This window comes from Eubalaena glacialis, chromosome 4 (assembly GCF_028564815.1).
Source record: "Eubalaena glacialis isolate mEubGla1 chromosome 4, mEubGla1.1.hap2.+ XY, whole genome shotgun sequence".
Classification (NCBI taxonomy): Eukaryota; Metazoa; Chordata; class Mammalia; order Artiodactyla; family Balaenidae; genus Eubalaena; species Eubalaena glacialis.
In genome coordinates this window covers 125,862,254-125,881,235 of record NC_083719.1, presented here as the reverse complement: position 1 = coordinate 125,881,235, position 18,982 = coordinate 125,862,254, and the positions used below count along the sequence as shown (strand labels likewise).

General features: G+C 41.8%; 1 protein-coding gene across 5 annotated transcripts in view; it reads left to right on the top strand.

Moving 5' to 3' along the window:
- Positions 1–18,982, top strand: part of HTR4 (5-hydroxytryptamine receptor 4) — a 221,091-nt gene that overhangs the window by 9,636 nt on the left and 192,473 nt on the right. Inside the window, exon 1 of one of the 5 annotated variants that reach the window (XM_061188316.1) lies at positions 1,656–1,680. The exons of 3 other annotated variants lie outside the window; for them this stretch is intronic. The gene's annotated coding sequence lies outside the window, so the exon portion shown is untranslated. Of the gene's footprint in view, positions 1–1,655; positions 1,681–2,045; positions 2,136–18,982 lie in introns of those variants that run through there. One more of the 5 variants, XM_061188315.1, reaches the window with a different exon arrangement.

Below are 18,982 nucleotides of genomic sequence, written 5' to 3'. Positions count from 1 at the left end.
GATAATCTCTCATCTCAAGATCCTTAACTTAATCACATCTGATTCAGTCCAATGGGAATAGGGAGGAAAGAACAGCTGCCTGTGGAAGAGTTGGGAGAGACTCCCTAGGAAATAGGAAGAGGTTGAGTGGAGACTGGGGAGAAGGGGAAGAGAGGTAGAGTTGTCAGAGATGATTCAGGCTTTGCACTCCCAGGAGGGTGAGGATAATGGTGTCATTCATCAGGAATATTTGGTTTAGGGAAGTGGCATAGTGGTAAATTTAAGTTTGGATCTTTAGAGAAATAACTGACAACTTTTCCACTTTCAAATTTTGAATGGGGATATAAGATCAATAAAGATTCAAGACATATACAATCCAGGGAGAGAAATAATGGGTGGGAATGGCTGAGAGTGAGGAGTGTTGAGACAGAGACAGGGCACAAAGAAGGTAAAGAAGAGGTACCTAGGGTGGGGAGAGACTGAGATGGGAAGAGAGAGATAGAAGAGAGAAAAAGTGTACAAGTAAGATGGGGAAGAAACACAGACCATGAGGAAGACACACCAGGTTGGCAAAAGAAGGAGGAAGAGAAAGGCAGGAATATCAACAGAGAGAATCTGAGAAAGGGACCAGCTCAGAGGTTTCTGGCATGAATACGTTGGTCAATTTAAATTTCCAGTTCACTTGGGTTGTGCTCACAATTGTAAGTTAATAATTTTTAAGATTGTCTGGAAAGATTTATTTACTTTTGCAGGTTAATTACTGTCACAGCTCCTCTGTTTGTCAGGCTTCCACGCAGACTCTGTGGTCCTGGAGGGGGTGAATTATCCTACCTATAGGACCTTTGGCCCCTCACCTGTCTCATCAAAGGAAGACTTCTTTCCTCTTCCCTTCCCCAAATGGCTTAACTCCTGAATTGTTTTGTCCCTGGAATCTGAGGCCTTGGAAAGATGTGTTGAGGAAAAATGTTTTTCATTCTTTCCCAGTTCTTCACAGATATTACAACGCACTAGTGACACACAGGCAGGAGCTTTGGTAAGTCTCAACACAACTGGGAGTTTATGGTCCCCGTTTTACAGATGGGAGCAGTGGGTCTGGGCTTTCGTCTAACCACATGCTCAAGGTCACAAGTGGAAAAAGCTGGGAGAATAGGCTGCCTGCAGATGGGGGAAGCAAAACAAGTATTGGCAGGATCACTTAGGAAGACCAGTCGATTGAAACACTGACCCTGGAAAACCTGGAAGCCTTGTATCTAAGGGACTACGGATGTCACTCTGAATCCTGCTCCCAAACTAACTGTGCCCAGGCAGAGTCAGAGGCATGACAAGGAAGTAGGCTGTAGATTTCCCTTAGCACGGACACCACAGGCACTTTCCGTTTTCACGTTTATTATCTTTCAGTAGAGGAATGGGTACTTAGAGAGGTTAACCAACTTGCCCAGGGTTACCCAGGAGCCAGCAGTGAGCCCAGGGCTAGCTTCCTCTGTTGGGCAGCGCTCCCCGGGGAAGGCGCCCCGCTGGCCCGCCCCGAGGGGTGAGGTCCCTCCGTCACCCCTGCGCCCACTGCCTTGCGCGCCCGGCCGCGCCACAGCCACCCCCGGCGTCCGCAGGGGGCGGCCGCGAGGACCACGCGGGTTGGGGGCTGCTGAGCCTGCGGAGCCAGTCTCGGCCGGCCGGGAGGAGGACGATGCTCGGCCTGCCCAGGTGAGCCTGCGCTGGGGTCCCTCCGCCCGCAGCCCCGGGCGGGCCCGCGCCTCGCGCTCGCCAGCCTCCCAGCGCGGGGGCTGAAGCCCGCACCCGAGGGGGCGGCGGGGAGGGCGCAGGCAGCGGCTGGGAGCGCGGCGGCAGAAGCTCGGCTCCGCGGCGAGGCGTGGCGGGTCCGGTCCGCCAGGGCGCCTCGCTCCCTCGCCTCAGGCGGAGGGTAGGTGCGGCGAGGGCGCAGGGGTCACGACCCTACGAGCCCACGTGTTTGCGGGGACGCGGCGGGGGCGGGGCGGCGCGACGGCGACGCGCTGGGGGCTCTGGATTTATGGGACCCGGCTTTACCTCAGGGATGGGCTGCGTGGCGGCTCAGGCTGTAGGTGGGCTGGCTGGTCGTGTAGGACATGCCTGCTACGTGGGACCACTAGGGTTGGGGCTAGTGCCCTACACTTGTATACGTAAGTACTTGTGAAACTGCTTGTGTGTTCGCTGGCTCTGTGAGGTAGTGTGTGTAAAGGGTGTGTGTGTGAGAGAGAAACATAGGCTGTGCGTATATAACCGTGTGTGTGTGTGTGTGTGTGTGTGTGTGTGTGTGTGTGAGAGAGAGAGAGAGAGAGAGAGAGAGAGAGACAGGGTACATGTGTGGACGGTATGGATGGTCCTGGATGTGTAACGGAGAGAGTGTACTCTGTCTAACTCTGTGTGTGTGTGTGTGTGTGTGTGTGTATGTGTGTGTGTGAGTGAGACAAGATATGCATACCCGGAGTGTATACCTGGCTGTGTATGTAAGTGACCGTGAGTGTGTGGGCACGCTGTGCTGCGTGAAGCGTTCGCTGTGGCTGCCAGGGCTAGCTTCCTGCAGTTGTCTTTCACAGAGTCCCAATCCCAATTTAAGATGCATTTCTTCTCAGCTTGCTACCCAGTGTGTGGCACTGTCTTGTTAGTTGCCTTTGGAAGAAGTGGCTGTTGATACAGGGAAGTGATGGCTGGCAGAGGTGGAGAAGTCATGGCATGAGCTTGTCTTCCTAGAAAACATTGGCTTGATTTCCCATTGGTTCATTAAAATACACAAAAAATGTTTCTTAGGGTACAGGTTTGGCATGAACCAAACGGTGGCTTTTGATGGAAGGACACTGAGGCTAGTTTGCTCTCCTGTCTTAATATTGTTGGGATGGAGTCCCCAGGTCAAAAGCTGTGGGTGACCCTGGAGGTGGTGGGTGGTGTTTGCCTAGTCCCCTGTGTGGAACTTCAGCATCGGTGATGAGGGAGGAGAAGTTGCTGCATGCTGCTGGTGAGCCCAGATGATGAAGGGAAAGGACACTGGTGACGGATGCAGTTCCCTAGAAACAAGGAAGAAGTCAGGACATGGGATGAGACTCGTGGAGCTCTGAGGAGCAGCTCTCAAGAAATGATGAGTGCGGAAAAAATTAGTATAAAGTAAAGAGGATTTGCATCATTCTCGAGTCATTTTTCCATCTTACGTTTATTTTTTCCATGCCACCCTTACTTAGCCTACACTCACTCCTGTGTTTTGGGAAATGTCTTTGTTATAATTATTATTGTACAGTTCAGTGGGTCATCATTTAAACTCCAGGAGAACTGTAGCACATCAGCCTAGCAGGAGCTTCAGGGATTGTTCAGTTCAGCACATGTTGAGCAGACAGAGGTCCTAGGGCGCAGAGGACAGTGATGCTCTTGGTTCCTCTGAGTTATCTGGATTTCACTCCTGAAGCTGCTCCTTCTAGGGGCCACAGTGGCCTTGTAACCTCCAAACTGAATGTGTTTTCTTCCACCCGAGTTCTCCCGGACCTCCCTGACACTGTTCATTCCCTCATCTCTTTCCCTAACTTCACAGACTGAAGAACAGCACCTGAAACCCAGCATAAGTACCTGCTACCCAGACCACCTCCTGACTTTCCCATCTATTATTGAACCACCACCATCCTCCAAGTCACCCTGGCTGGGAACTGAAGTCACCTCTTTATTTCTCCTCTTTCTTTATCAGTAGTGACCACAGCTTAATCAATAGGCGGGTCTTATCCATTTTTGCTCAATATCTCTTGAACCTAATTTTTTTGTTTGTTTGTTTTTTTTCCCCACTTCCAGCACCTAATCAGGTGAGACCCATATTCAGGGATTTCCAGAGATAGGAACAGATACAGACTGTGATCATTGAAAAAATGCAAAATAAAGGCACATAGAGAAGTCCCTTGATATTATCAGTGAGTAATACATAAGTTCTTTGGAAGAATCTGGACCTTCTGATGGTTGTAGTATTATGTGACCTAGATCAAGTCTCTCAGCCTTTCTAAATCTCAGTTTCTTCATCTGTGAAATGAAATGGAAGATTTCAACTAGAGTCTATTTGCTAAATCATATCCAAGGTTTTTTCCAGCTCTAAAATTATCTGATTATCATTGATGTTCTTTGTTTTAGTGAGAAAATTTTATCCTAATGTCTTATGATTACCTTCCAATATCTAACCATCTTTTTTTAAAAAAAAATTCAGTTTGTCTTCAGGGAAAGGAACTAGGCAAAGGGAAAAGGGTGAAAATGCACTATTGACTTAGTTTTGTGGTTGAGCATTAACTGCACACATCAAGCCTTAGAGTTGGAAAGGTCTTATAGGTCACCCATTCTCACCTCCCATCAAGTGCCAAAATCTTCCATACTATTTATTGCCTTTTTGAAAATTAAAAAAAAATCTGTCAAGCCTTCTTAAGATAACTTCAAACAACGTTGTAATTCAGGGTTTCTCAAACCTCTTGTACCATTAATGTTTTGGGCTAGATAATTTTTTGTTGTGAGGGCCTAGCTTGTCCATAGTAGGATGTTTAGCAGCATCTCTGGCACCCATTAGATGCCAGTAGCGACTCCCTGTTGTGATAACCAAAAATATCTCCAGATGTTACCAGTATCTCCTTGGGGGACAAAGTACCCCCCAAACACCTGTTGAGAATGACTGTTGTAATTCAAACACAAGTCTTGGGGCCTTGAACAGAAAGACCTTACAACAAAGTATTTTAGTAGATAGATGAACTGCTGTGTTGCTAGCTGCTTTTCCACCCCCTTCCAAATTAGCCACCCTCACACGTTTACCTTTATCCCTCCTGGTTTCTCACTGCCTTGTTGCTATGTCTGGAAATGCTCAAGATGCTGCTGAAGGCTGAGAAGTGTTTTAGAGACAACATAGTAATGATCCTAATAGCTCACATTAATCCAGCCCTTATTATGTGCCAGACACAGTTCTAAATGCTTTACATGGATAATCTCATTTAATCTGCATTAAGAATCCTATAGGAGAGATACTTTATTCTCTCCGTCTTAGAGATGGGGTAACTCATACTTAGAGAGGTGGAATAACATGTCCAAGTTCGTTTAGCTGTGAAGTGGTGGAGCTGGGGTTGGGCTGTGTGCTCCAGAGTCTTTGTTCTGAAACTTTGTTCCCCACATTAAACTGCCTCTGAGAATGGGATCTTGATGTTACAGGGTAGAAATCATCTTAAACATTGTCCGTTTCAATTGTAGAATCAAGTCTGCTTCTAGGAAGATTAGAGACTGTGAGGTTGATAGTTGTGTTCAGTTGACATATTGTGACTTCTTCCCTTTTTTGTCTTCTCTCTCTTTGTAATTCAGGTTATTCAGAAATAGCTCTAAGGCATATGCAGAGTGAGAGAGGTGGTGGCAGGGTTGGTTAAATTGGGGGAGAAGGGCTCAAGGGAAAGGAAGAATGGCAGAAAGAAGCAAACAATGGCTGAGACATTTCTTTTTCCATTAAGTCCTCACTATTATCTAAACTTTAGATATCTCTTTTATCACCCAAATTAAAGTTGCCATATTTTTATCAATTCCCTCCTTCTGTATTCTTCTTGGCCTGCCCTTTCATTCTTCCATTCTGCTTGCTGTTTTTATACTTTGGGGCAGTAGAAAGTAGTACACATTTGGACAGAGGGAAATATAAGTGTGATATAAATAGCCACCAAACAGGCTTATGGATAGGGCTAACCTTAAGTATAGTCAGAGTAAGAATGACTACTTTACCAATTACCATTAATATTGAAGATCCAAGGCAAAAGCCCTAAGAAGGTTGACTATTTCCTTTAAGACCCTATATCAACACACAGATTGCTGATCCCCACTCCTAGAGTTTCTGATTCAGTGCTTCTGGGTTGGGGTCTGAGGATTTGTATTTCTAACAGATTCCCAGATGATGCTGATGCTGCTTTCCAGGGACCACAATTGGAAAACCACATGGTTAAGACCTAATAACCAAATAAAGCTCACAACTCACCCACTTGAGATTTTTTAAATAAAAAGATATCTTATTTTTAAGATAACTAAATATTTGGATTTAGGAGAATCAATAAATAAAGCAAGATTGAAAGACAATAAGTGCTAGGGGCTAATTGACATCTCTCACTAAGCATCTAAGCTTTGCCTCTCATTTTGAATTTCAGAAAAACGTATTCTTTTTCTCAGCTATGATATTTCTGGGTTAATAGTTCTGATCTTAGATCTTTTCTTGTTCCCTCCTTCCACCTACCACTCAATTTGGGTGATAAAAGTCCTCATTAGTCACAGAATAATCCAAATAAAAAGTACTTTAATATCTTGTCTACTGCCAGGTAAATTCTGACCAGTCCTTCTGAGATTAAGAAACATATGTTATCTGTGCATCCAGCTTTTGCTTCCTGTTGCTTTATACATTTTTCCCTTTCGAATCATCAGCAGCACAATGAAGAAACCCAACAGAAACTCCAGTCAAAACATTAATATGTAACTGATTAACTTTTTTAAAATTTCAATCAGAAAAGTTTCTTTTAAAACCAAATTTCAAACTCAGTCAACTCCTTCCTTCTTCCTGACTGCCAGCATCAGTCTCTTTTTGCATGACCACACGTCCTACACCTAAACAAGGTGTCTCCGAGTACTTACTCAGAAAGATTTAGTGATTGTGAAACTCAGATGCAATTTAAATAATGTTTATTGGTTGTTTACTCTGCACTGTGGAGTTGTTACACCTAGTCTTTTTAAATTTTTCAATCAATCACTGAGAGATGAGGGGTTTTTGTTGTTGTTTAGAGATGAGGAAACCAAGGCCTGGAAATTTAAATAAACTCTTATATTATTAGAAAGCTAATTGTATTAGTAAATATATATTTTTCCTCATACATAATAAAAGCCAACTTTAGCTTGCTTAAACAGAAAGTGAAATTTATTGGAAGGATAATGGGGCTTCTCATAGATCAAGGAACTAGACCCCAGGAAGGATGGGAGCCAGGTCATCTCTGGAGAACTCAGTTCCAGGCATTCACAATCTTTTTCCCATTGCTCTTCAGTTAATATGACACATTCCCACAAGTGCGTCTCTTGGTTCAAACTCTCAAGAGAAAGGATCTGATGGCCCAAGGTCATAGGAGAAGAGTAGTTGCCGTGGGCTCACTCTTGTATTGTGGTAGGTATTCCTAGTAAAAGTGGTCTAGAAGATGCTTGAATGAATATCTCCTGTTGTCACATACCTAGTTGGCAGAGACAGAATTTGAACTCAGGTTTGACTCTAAATCTGATGCATGTCTCCTACCAAAGGGATAGTTGAGAGAGAAACACATTAATTTGGCATGTGATAATGGCCATTTGCCTTTATTTTCAAGGTCCTCCCCATGTTAGCCATTCCCTGCATAGGGTCCTGCAGCTTTGATTTGTGCATACCTCCTGGTTTCTCATATTCTGTGACTGCATCCTGGCTCCTCCCTGTCCATCTGGTCTCTATGCCACGTGGCCTGGCTTCTCACTCTGCTCATGCATGTCATGTCTCTGGCTCACCTAGCACAGCTCTGACTCACAGATTGTACGAGCTGAAGGGATCGATCATCTTGTCCCATCTTCTACCTGTACAGTAAATAATCATATCTAAAATATGCCAAGCACTTACCATGAGCATTGCTGAGAGCTCTATATCTGCTCCAACTCTTCTAACAACCCTGTTGTTGCCTTTTTGGGGGTTTATTTCCCAATATTTTATTGTAAAAAAACTACTTAAAAGTTGAAAGACTTGTATAGTGAATACCCATATACTTACTACATAGGTTCTACAATTAACATTTTACTAACTTGCTCTATCGTATTTCTATCTATTCACTCCTCTGTCCATTCAGCAATTCATTTTTTGGATGATTTCAAAGTAAGCTGTTGTTCCTTTTTTTAAAAAATTAAAAATTTTTTATTTTTATTTTTTTTAACATCTTTATTGGAGTATAATTGCTTTACAACGGTGTGTTAGTTTCTGCTTTATAACAAAGTGAATCAGCTATACATATACATATATCCCCGTATCTCCTCCCTCTTGTGTCTCCCTCCCACCCTCCCTATCCCATCCCTCTAGGTGGTCACAAAGCACTGAACTGATCTCCCTGTGCTATGCGGCTGCTTTCCACTAGCTCTGTATTTTACATTTGGTAGTGTATATATGTCCATGCCACTCTCTCACTTCGTCCCAGCTTACCCTTCCCCCTCCCCGTGTCCTCAAGTCCATTCTCTACGTCTGCATCTTTATTCCTGTCCCGCCCCTAGGTTCTGCAGAACATTTTTTTTTTTTTTAACATTCTATATATGTGTGTATATGTGTTAGCATACAGTATTTGCTTTTCCCTTTCTGACTTACTTCACTCTGTATGACAGACTCTAGGTCCATCCACCTCACTACAAATAACTCAATTTCATTTCTTTTTATGGCTGAGTAATATTCCATTGTATATATGTGCCACATCTTCCTTATCCATTCATCTGTCAATGGACACTTAGGTTGCTTCCATGTCCTGGCTATTGTAAATAGAGCTGCAATGAACATTGTGGTACATGACTCTTTTGAATTATGGTTTTCTCACAGTATATGCCCAGTAGTGGGATTGCTGGGTCGTATGGTAGTTCTATTTTTAGTTTTTTAAGGAAGCTCCATACTGTTCTCCATCAATTTACATACCCACCAAAAGTGCAAGAGGGTTCCCTTTTCTCCACACCCTCTCCAGCATTTATTGTTTGTAGATTTTTTGATGATGGCCATTCTGACTGGTGTGAGGTGGTACCTCATTGTAGTTTTGATTTGCATTTCTCTAATGATTAGTGATGTTGAGCATCTTTTCATGTATTTGTTGGTAATCTGTATATCTTCTTTGGCCTTCTGCCCATTTTCGGATTGGGTTGTTTGTTTTTTTGATATTGAGCTGCATGAGCTGCTTGTAAATTTTGGAGATTAATCCTTTGTCAGTTGCTTCATTTGCAAATATTTTCTCGCATTCTGAGGGTTGTCTTTTTGTCTTGTTTATGGTTTCCTTTGCTGTGCAAAAGCTTTGAAGTTTCATTAGGTCCCATTTGTTTATTTTTGTTTTTATTTCCATTTCTCTAGGAGGTGGGTCAAAAAAGATCTTGCTGTGATTTATGTCATAGAGTATTCTGCCTATGTTTTCCTCTAAGAGTTTTATAGTGTCTGGCCTTACATTTAGGTCTTTAATCCATTTTGAGTTTATTTTTGTGTATGGTGTTAGGGAGTGTTCAAATTTCATTCTTTTACATGTAGCTGTCCAGTTTTCCCAGCACCACTTACTGAAGAGGCTGTCTTTTCTCCATTGTATATTCTTGCCTCCTTTATCAAAAATAAGGTGACCATAGGTGCATGGGTTTATCTCTGGGCTTTCTATCCTGTTCCATTGATCTATATTTCTGTTTTTGTGCCAGTACCATACTGTCTTGATTACTGTAGCTTTGTAGTATAGTCTGAAGTGTGGGAGCCTGAGTCCTCCAGCTCCGTTTCTCTTTCTCAAGATTGCTTGGGCTATTCAGGGTCTTTTGTGTTTCTATACAAACTGTGAAATTTTTTGTTCTAGTTCTGTGAAAAATGCCATTGGTAGTTTGATGGGGATTGCATTGAATCTGTAGATTGCTTTGGGTAATATAGTCCTTTTCACAATGTTGATTCTTCCAATCCAAGAACATGATCTATCTCTCCATCTGTTTGTATCATCTTTAATTTCTTTCATCAGTGTCTTATAGTTTTCTGCATACAGGTCTTTTCTCTCAGGTAGGTTTATTCCTAGGTATTTTATTCTTTTTGTTGCAATGGTAAATGGGAGTGTTTCCTTAATTTCTCTTTCAGATTTTTCATCATTAGTGTATAGGAATGCAAGAGATTTCTGTGCATTAATTTTGTATCCTGCTACTTTACCAAATTCATTGATTAGCTCTAGTCATTTTCTGGTAGCATCTTTAGGGTTCTCTATGTATACTATCTTGTCATCTGCAAACAGTGACAGCTTTACTTCTTCTTTTCCGGTTTGGATTCTTTTTATTTCGTTATTTTCTCTGATTGCTGTGGCTAAAACTTCCATATCTATGTTGAATAATAGTGGTGAGAGTGGAAAACCTTGTCTTTTTCATGATCTTAGAGGAAAAGGTTTCAGTTTTTCAACATTGAGAACGATGTTGGCTGTGGGTTTGTTATATATGGCCTTTATTATGTTGAGGTAAGTTCGCTCTATGCCTACTTTCTGGCGGGTTTTTATCATAAATGGGTGTTGAATTTTGTCAAAAGCTTTTTCTGCATCTATTGAGATGATCATATGGTTTTTCTCCTTCAATTTGTTAATATGTTTTATCACATTGATTGATTTGCATATATTGAAGAAACCTTGCATTCCTGGGATAAACCCCACTTGATCATGGTGTATGATCCTTTTAGTGTGCTGTTGGATTCTGTTTGCTAGTGTTTTGTTGAGGATTTTTGCATCTATGTTCATCAGTGATATTGGCCTGTAGTTTTCTTTCTTTGTGACATCTTTGGTTTTGGTATCAGGGTGATGGTGGCCTCGTAGAGTGAGTTTTGGAGTGTTCCTCCCTCTGCTATATTTTGGACGAATTTGAGAAGTATAGGTGTCAGTTCTTCTCTAAATGTTGTTAGAATTCACCTGTGAAGCCATCCGGTCCTGGGCTGTTGTTTGTTGGAATATGTTTAATCACAGTTTCAATTTCAGTGCTTGTGATTGGTCTGTTCATATTTTCTGTTTCTTCCTGGTTCAGTCTCAGAAGGTTGTGTTTTTCTAAGAATCGGTCCATTTTTTCCAGGTTGTCCATTTTAGTGGCATATGGTTGCTTGTAGTAATCTCTCATGATCCTTTGTACTTCTGCAGTGTCAGTTGTTACTTCTCCTCTTTCATTTCTAATTCTATTGATTTGAGTCTTCTCCCTTTTTTTCTTGATGAGTCTGGCTAATGGTTTATCAATTTTGTTTATCTTCTCAAAGAACCAGCTTTTAGTTTTATTGATCTTTGCTATTGTTCTCTTCATTTCTTTTTCATTTATTTCTGATCTGATCTTTATGATTTCTTTCCTTCTGCTAACTTTGGGGGTTTTTTTTTCTTCTTTCTCTAATTGCTTTAGGTTGTTTATTTGAGATTTTTCTTGTTTCTTGAGGTAAGATTTTATTGCTATAAACTTCCCTCTTAGAACTGCTTTTGCTGCATCCATAGGTTTTGGGTCATCATGTTTTCATTGTCATTTGTTTCTAGGTACTTTTTGATTTCCGCTTTGATTTCTTCAGTGATCTCTTGGTTATTTAGTAGTGTACTGTTTAGCCTCCATGTGTTTGTATTTTTTACAGATTTTTTCCTGTAATTGATATCTAGTCTCATAGCGTTGTGGTCGGAAAAGATACTTGATATGATTTCAATTTAAGAAAATTTACCGAGGCTTGATTTGTGACCCAAGATATGATGTATCCTGGAGAATGTTCCATGAGCACTTGAGAAGAAAGTGTATTCTGTTGTTTTTGGTTGGAGTGTCCTATAAATATCAATTAAATCCATCTTGTTTTATGTATCATTTAAAGCTTGTGTTTCCTTATTTATTTTTATTTTGGATGATCTATCCATTGGTGAAAGTGGGGTGTTAAAGTCCCCTACTATGATTGTGTTACTGTCGATTTCCCCTTTTTTGTCTGTTAGCATTTGCCTTATATACTGAGGTGTTCCTATGTTGGGTACATAAATATTTACAATTGTTATATCTTCTTCTTGGATTGATCTCTTGGTCATTATGTAGTGTCCTTCTTTGTCTCTTGTAATAGTCTTTATTTTAAAGTGTATTTTGTGTGATATGAGAATTGCTACTGCAGCTTTCTTTTGATGTCCATTTGCATGGAATATATTTTTCCATCCCCTCACTTTCAGTCTGTATGTGTCCTTAGGTCTGAAGTGGGTCTCTTGTAGACAGCATATATATGGGTCTTGTTTTTATATCCATTCAGCCAGTATATATCATTTGGTTGGAGCATTTAATCCATTTACATTTAAGGTAATTATCAATATGTATGTTCCTATTACCATTTTCTTAATTGTTTTGGGTTTGTTATTGTAGGTCTTTTCCTTCTCCTGTGTTTCTTGCCTAGAGAAGTTCCTTTAGCATTTGTTGTAAAGCTGGTTTGTTGTTGCTGAATTCTCTTAGCTTTTGCTTGTCTGTAAAGGTTTTAATTTCTCCATCGAATCTGAAGGGAGACCCTTGCTGGGTAGGATAAACTTGGTTGTAGATTTTTCCCTTTCATCACTTTAAATATGTCCTGCCATTCCCTTCTGGCTTGCAGAGTTTCTGCCGAAAGATCAGCTGTTAACCTTATGGGGATTCGCTTGTATGTTATTTGTTGCTTTTCCCTTGCTGCTTTTAATATTTTTTCTTTGTTTTTAATTTTTGATAGTTTGATTAATATGTGCCTTGGCGTGTTTCTCCTTGGATTTATCCTGTATGGGACTCTCTGCGCTTCCTGGACTTGATTGACTATTTCCTTTCCCATATTAGGGAAGTGTTCAACTATAATCTCTTCAAATAATTTCTCAGTCCTTTTCTTTTTCTCTTCTTCTGGGACCCCTATAATTTGAATGTTCGTGTGTTTAATGTTGTCCCAGAGGTCTCTGAGTCTGTCCTCAATTCTTTTCATTCTTTTTCTTTATTCTGCTCTGTGGTAGTTATTTCCACTATTTTATCTTCCAGGTCACTTATCCGTTCTTCTGCCTCAGTTGTTCTGCTATTGATTCCTTCTAGAGAATTTTTAATTTCATTTAGTGTGTTGTTCATCATTGTTTGCTCTTTAGTTCTTCTAGGTCCTTGTTAAATGTTTCCTGTATTTTTTCCATTCTGTTTCCCAGATTTTGGATCATCTTTACTATCATTACTCTGAATTCTGTTTCAGGTAGACTGCCTATTTCCTCTTCATTTGTTTGGTCAGGTGGGTTTTTACATTGCTCCTTCATGTGATGTGTGTTTCTCTTTTAATTTTGCTTAACTTACTGTGTTTGGTGTCTCCTTTTCACAGGCTGCAGGTTCGTAGTTCCCGTTTTTTTGGTGTCTGCCCCCAGTGGCTAAGGTTGGTTCAGTGGGTTGTGTAGGCTTCCTGCTGGAGGGGACTGGTGCCTGTGTTCTGGTGGATGAGGCTGGATCTTGTCTTTCTGGTGGGCAGGACCATGTCTGGTGGTGTGTTTTGGGGTGTCTTTGGCCTTATTATGATTTTAGGCAGCCTCTCTGCTAATGGGTGGGGTTGTGTTCCTGTCTTGCTAGTTGTTTGGCATAGGGTGTCCAGCACTGTAGTTTACTGGTTGTTGAGTGGAGCTTGGTCTTAGCATAGAGATGGAGATCTCTGGGAGAGCTTTCGCTGTTTGATATTACGTGGGGCCAGGAGGTCTCTGGTGGACCAATGTCCTGAACTCAGCTCTCCCACCTCAGAGACACAGGCCTGACAGCTGGCCAGAGCACCAAGACCCTGTCAGCTACACGTCTCAGAAGAAAAGGAGAATAAAAGAAAGAAAGAACGAAAATAAATAAATAAAATAATTAAAATAATTAAAATAGAAAATTTAAATAAATTATTAAAAATAAAAATATTAAAAAGTAATAAAAGAAAGAAAGAAAGAAAGAAGAGAGCAACCAAACCAAAAAAGAAATCCACCAATGATAACAAGTGCTAAAAACTATACTAAAAACACAAAAAGCAAAAAACAAAAAAACGGATAGACAGAACCCTAGGACAAATAGTAAAAGCAAAGCTATGCAAAGAAAATCACACAAAGAAGCATACACTTACACACTCACAAAAAGAGAAAAAGAAAAAATATATATATGTCTATATATAAAAAGGAAGAGAGCAACCAAATCAATAAACAAATCTACCAATGATAATAAACTCTAAATACTAAACTAAGATAAACATAAAACCAGAAACCAGTCAGGTGCATACAGCAAACCCCAAGTCTACAGTTGCTCCCAAAGTCCACTGCCTCAATTTTGGGATGATTCATTATCTATTCAGGTATTCCACAGATTCAGGGTACATCAAGTTGATTGTGGAGATTTAATCCTCTGCTCCTGAGGCTGCTGGGGGAAATTTCCCTTTCTCTTCTTTGTTCGCACAGCTCCTGGGGTTCACCTTTGGATTTTGCCCTGCCTTTGTGTGTAGGTCACCTGAGGGTGTCTGTTACCCGCCCAGACAGGATGGGGTTAAAGTAGCAGCTGATTAGGGGGCTCTGGTTCACTCAGGCCAGGGGGAAGGAGGGGTACGGAATGCGGGGTGAGCCTCCAGCTGCAGAGGCCGGCATGACGTTGCAACAGCCTGAGGTGCGCCGTGCATTCTCCCGGGGAAGTTGTCCCTGGATCATGGGACCCTGGCAGTGGTGGGCTGCACAGGCTTCCGGGAGGAGAGGTGTGGATAGTGATCTGTGCTCGCACACAGAGTTCTTGGTGGTTGCAGCAGCAGCCTTAGTGTCTCATGCCTGTCTCTGGTGTCCGCGCTGATAGACGAGGCTCGCGCCCGTCTCTGGAGCTCATTTAGGCGGTGCTCTGAATCCCCTCTCCTCGTGCACCTTGAAACAATGGTCTCTTGCCTGTTAGGCAGGTCCAGACTTTTTCCCGGACTCCCTCCTGGCTAGCTGTGGCGCACTAGCCCCCTTCAGGCTGTGTTCACGCAGCCAACCCCAGTCATCTCCCTGGGATCCGACCTCTGAAGCCCGAGCCTCAGCTCCCAGCCCCCACCCGCCCCGGCGGGTGAGCAGACAAGCCTCTCGGGCTGGTGAGGGCTGGTCGGCACCGATACTCTGTGCGGGACTCTCTCCGCTTTGCCCTCTGCACCCCAGTTGCTGCGCTCTCCTTTGTGGCTCCAAAGCTTCCCCCTCCCCACCCCGCCCACCCCTGTCTCCACCAGTGAAGGGGCTTCCTAGTGTGTGGAAACTTTTCCTCCTTTACAGCTCCTTCCCTGAGGTTCAGGTCCCGTCCCTATTCTTTTGTCTCTGTTTTTCTTTTTTCTTTAGTCCTACCCAGGTACGTGGGGAGTTTCTTGCCTTTTGGGAAGTCTGAGGTCTTCTGCCAGCGTTCAGTAGGTGTTCTGTAGGAGCTGTTCCTCATTTTTGATGTATTTATGGGGAGGAAGGTGATCGCCATGTCTTACTCCTCTGCCATCTTGAAGGTCTCTCTTAAGCTGTTGTTTCTAATTCTCGTTTTTATCACTGGGAAACTGAGACCAAGACAGGTGACATGACTTGCCTAAGGTCATTCCTGAGAAGGTAGTGGATTTAATGCTGTTGCTCTGACTCCCCCAAACCATTTTCTTAACCGCCAAGCAGCATTGTATCTCCTGGAAGGGGAGAAAGAAAGACTCACTCAAGGTCACTTAGTGGCAGGGCAATGACCAGCACCCAGGTCATCTGATTCTCAAGCTCCTGAAATTTCCATTGCATTGAGCCATGATAGTCTACTTTCCATGTAGAAGCAGTGTTTCTTCTGCTCCACAAATATAGGTACTTTACCACCTACCAAATCTCTGGAAAATCTGATTTTTGACACAGATAATTTTGCACTCTTCCTTCTCAACATTTTAAAATAATTTGTGGAAATGATAGGCTGGGAAATTATCATTCTAGATAACTTTTTACAATGTTCAGAGGACTTTCACATGTGTTATCTTACTTGAACTTCATGAGTAATAGCAGATATGCAAGACCGGTGGGCTGGATATCTTAAACACGTTGAACAGCTGGAGACCTGGGGCTTATGGAAGCAAAATGAGGAACTCAGTGTCACATACTGCTATGAGCAAAGTTGGGCTTTCGTAAAAAAAAGTTATTCTCTTTCAGGTGGCAGTAGACATTCTGTAAGTTTTGATGAGCTACATAAATATCTAATTAATAAAACTGAACTGGAAAAGTTGATCTGGATCCTTTATGGGATAACTTAATGGTTGAAAGGTCTAGGCTCTGGTGTGGCCTTGGATAACATCTTCTTTCTATGCCTCAGTTTCCTTGTCTGTGAAATGGTATAATTGTAGTACTCCTTTGTAGCATGATGTGAAGATGAAATGACGCAATGAATGTGAAGAATTTGGTACTTAGTATGTGTTAAACAAATGTCAGTTATAGAAACATGTCATTACTCCTCTCCTGCTTCTTCCCTTCTCTTCTGTGTTAAGTGGGCCCCTTTAAAATCTATGGTTTGGTTTTATATTTTCCAAGAGGTTTGTTTGGGAACTATTGGTAGGAAACTGTGGGCAGCAGCCTTTTGGGAGGTAACATCTTATTAGTCCAGTAAAGATGCAGCTTCTGCTCAAGAATTTACATCTAAGCTCTAAATAGCACACGTCCTTTGAGATTGCACTGGCGTGCTTAATTGTATATGATAATCAGCACATGATATCTGAAGTAGAGAGTTCTGTATACACTGTTTTCTACTCCAGGAGGTTCCGGAGAAATAGAAAAGAGTGAGAACAGAAGAGGTATATATGCTGGCGGAGACTTTTCTTTTGGCATGCATAGCAAATACTGTAATCCTGGTCTCTCAGCTGATGAGGCATTTAAACAGATACAGGAAAACAGTTGAAGAGGATTTCAGAAGGGCGTGCTCACCTGGTGGATTGCAATCCAACCTTGATGTGTTTTCCAAACTGCTCTCCATGAATCATCTGCACCAGAATCACTGAGACATTTGTTAAAATGCAGATTCCTGGACCTAGTGATTCAGATATTCTTTGAGTGAGGCACCTGAATCTGCAGTTTTGCAAGTGATTTTTAGGTATTCGAATGTTTGAGAACCACTACTGTCAGCAGCATAATTCTGCGAGATACAAAACACTAATTTGGAAGCTTAATTTAGATGGAATGCAAATTTTGGCTTGACTTGCTCCCAATTCCAGGCCTCTGAAATCGGTGGTGACAAAACCCTTTGGGTATTTTCAGGCTCAGCTTTCAGGGACCTATTCTGTAGAGAAGAAGAATAATTTCTGTAACCACATCCCAAAGTAGGAGAGATCAGCCCCCAGGTGCCTAGCTGCCTTTGTGGAGAAGTAGAGTATGAAACATATAGACTCCAGTGACTGAGGCACTGCCAAACTTGAGACCACCTTGATACAATAGCTGGCTAACATTATATTGTGAACTTTCTGGGCACCTGCTTTGTAAGTATTCATTTTCATTTATTTTTTGCAGTAACTTTGTGATATTGGTATTATGCTTACCCCTGTTATACAGATGAGGCCACTGAGGCTAAGAAAAGTAAGTAATTTGTCCAAGGGCATACTGGTAATTGATGCCTTGAATCAGGGGCTGGCAAACTATCTGGTTGGCTGCCTGTTTTTGACTGGCCTGCGAGCTTAGAATGATTTTTACATTTTGTAATTGTTGAAAAAAATCTAAAGAAGAATACTATTTTGTGACAAGTGAAAATTATATGAGATTCAAATTCAGTGTCCACACATAAATTTTATTGGAAAACAGTCATGCTCATTCATTTATGTATTGTCTGTGGCTGTTTTCATACTATAACACCAGAGTTGAGTAGCTGTGATAATGATCTGATGCTTGAAAAAGCCTAAAACATTTGCTAAATGGCCCTTTACAGAAAACAAAAAACAAAAAAACAACTGCCAATCTCTGCTTTAAACCACTATGCTAACATTTCCCAAACTTCAATCATTTGAGTACTACCCTTGTGATTCTTGCCACCTTCTCATGCAAGCATCTGGAGCATTATCTGCATAGCACTTTTCTTTAGATCAGTTAGTTTTCCTTAAATAAATTTATTTTACAGAGAAAGTAAATTATAAGTGGAAACCAGTACCAATTGCAAGAAATGGAAGGTAACTGTAAAAAAAAAATGCAAAAAACACAATGTATCAGATTTCAGCTAAATAATTGGAGCAGATACTATCAACTGTTCCTCCCATTTTCCCACAGATCCCCTTACCATTTCTGTGTATACCGTCCTACTTCCAATGATGAACCAACATAATTTTTGGAGGGCTGCCCTCAGTCTGCTGAAATCACCTTTCTCACAAGCACAGTGGACTGGAGATGCCTGGGAATCCATGTCCCCCTGTGGACAGTTCTTAAGCAATACATAATGGCTGTGGGAGTATCAATACCCCAGTTCCCTCCCCACTTGTCCAGGATAATTCTGAGGCATACGTTTTACACTGTTTCCCAGAACTTCCCTGTGGGATTAAGCTTCAGTGGCTTATAAACTGCCTTTCATCCTCTTTCCTGTATCATTACTTCCCTGCCAGTGTACTTGCACCTGCCAAATCAAATATGTGCATCTATTTAATCCTCACCTCAAGATCTGCTTCTTAGGGGGACCCCAGTAAGACAGTAGTGTTTCTAACAAAAGACTGTGAGCCTTCGACCCATTTTTTATTATAAAAGAGAGATTACCAAATATCAGGAAGGACTCGAAGATAAGCTAACACGTATATGAATCCTTTTCTTCAGTGTAAACAACAGTGATTAAAATAGAAAATGAAAAAACACATTTTTTTACCATATGATCCAATGGTACTTCTATCCACCTATTGCCTAATATCACGTGCTTTCTCCAGGAGACATGAGAAAACATTGGGAAATCTGTGTTTTACCTTAAGGAGTCATCCCAAGAACAGCAGCATCAGCAATACCTGGGCACTTGTTAGAAATGCAAATTATTCATTCTAAACTTACTGAATCAGAAACTTGGGGGTAGGACTCAGCCATTGTGTTTTAACAAGCCTCCAGGTGATTCTCATGCATGCTTAAACTTGAGAACCACTGCTCTACAGTAAACAGTCTCTTATTTAGTCCTGCTCTCGCTGCATTCCTGGATTTCATCAGAATTCAGAATCATCCAAGACTTGCTTCGTCCCCTCAAACGTGACTGACGGATGGTTTTCTGGCTTCTGTTTGAGCCTCCCACTGAGGTGGACCTTGTTACTTGCCAAGGCACACAGGTCAATAATTGGACAGCTCTGATGTCAGAT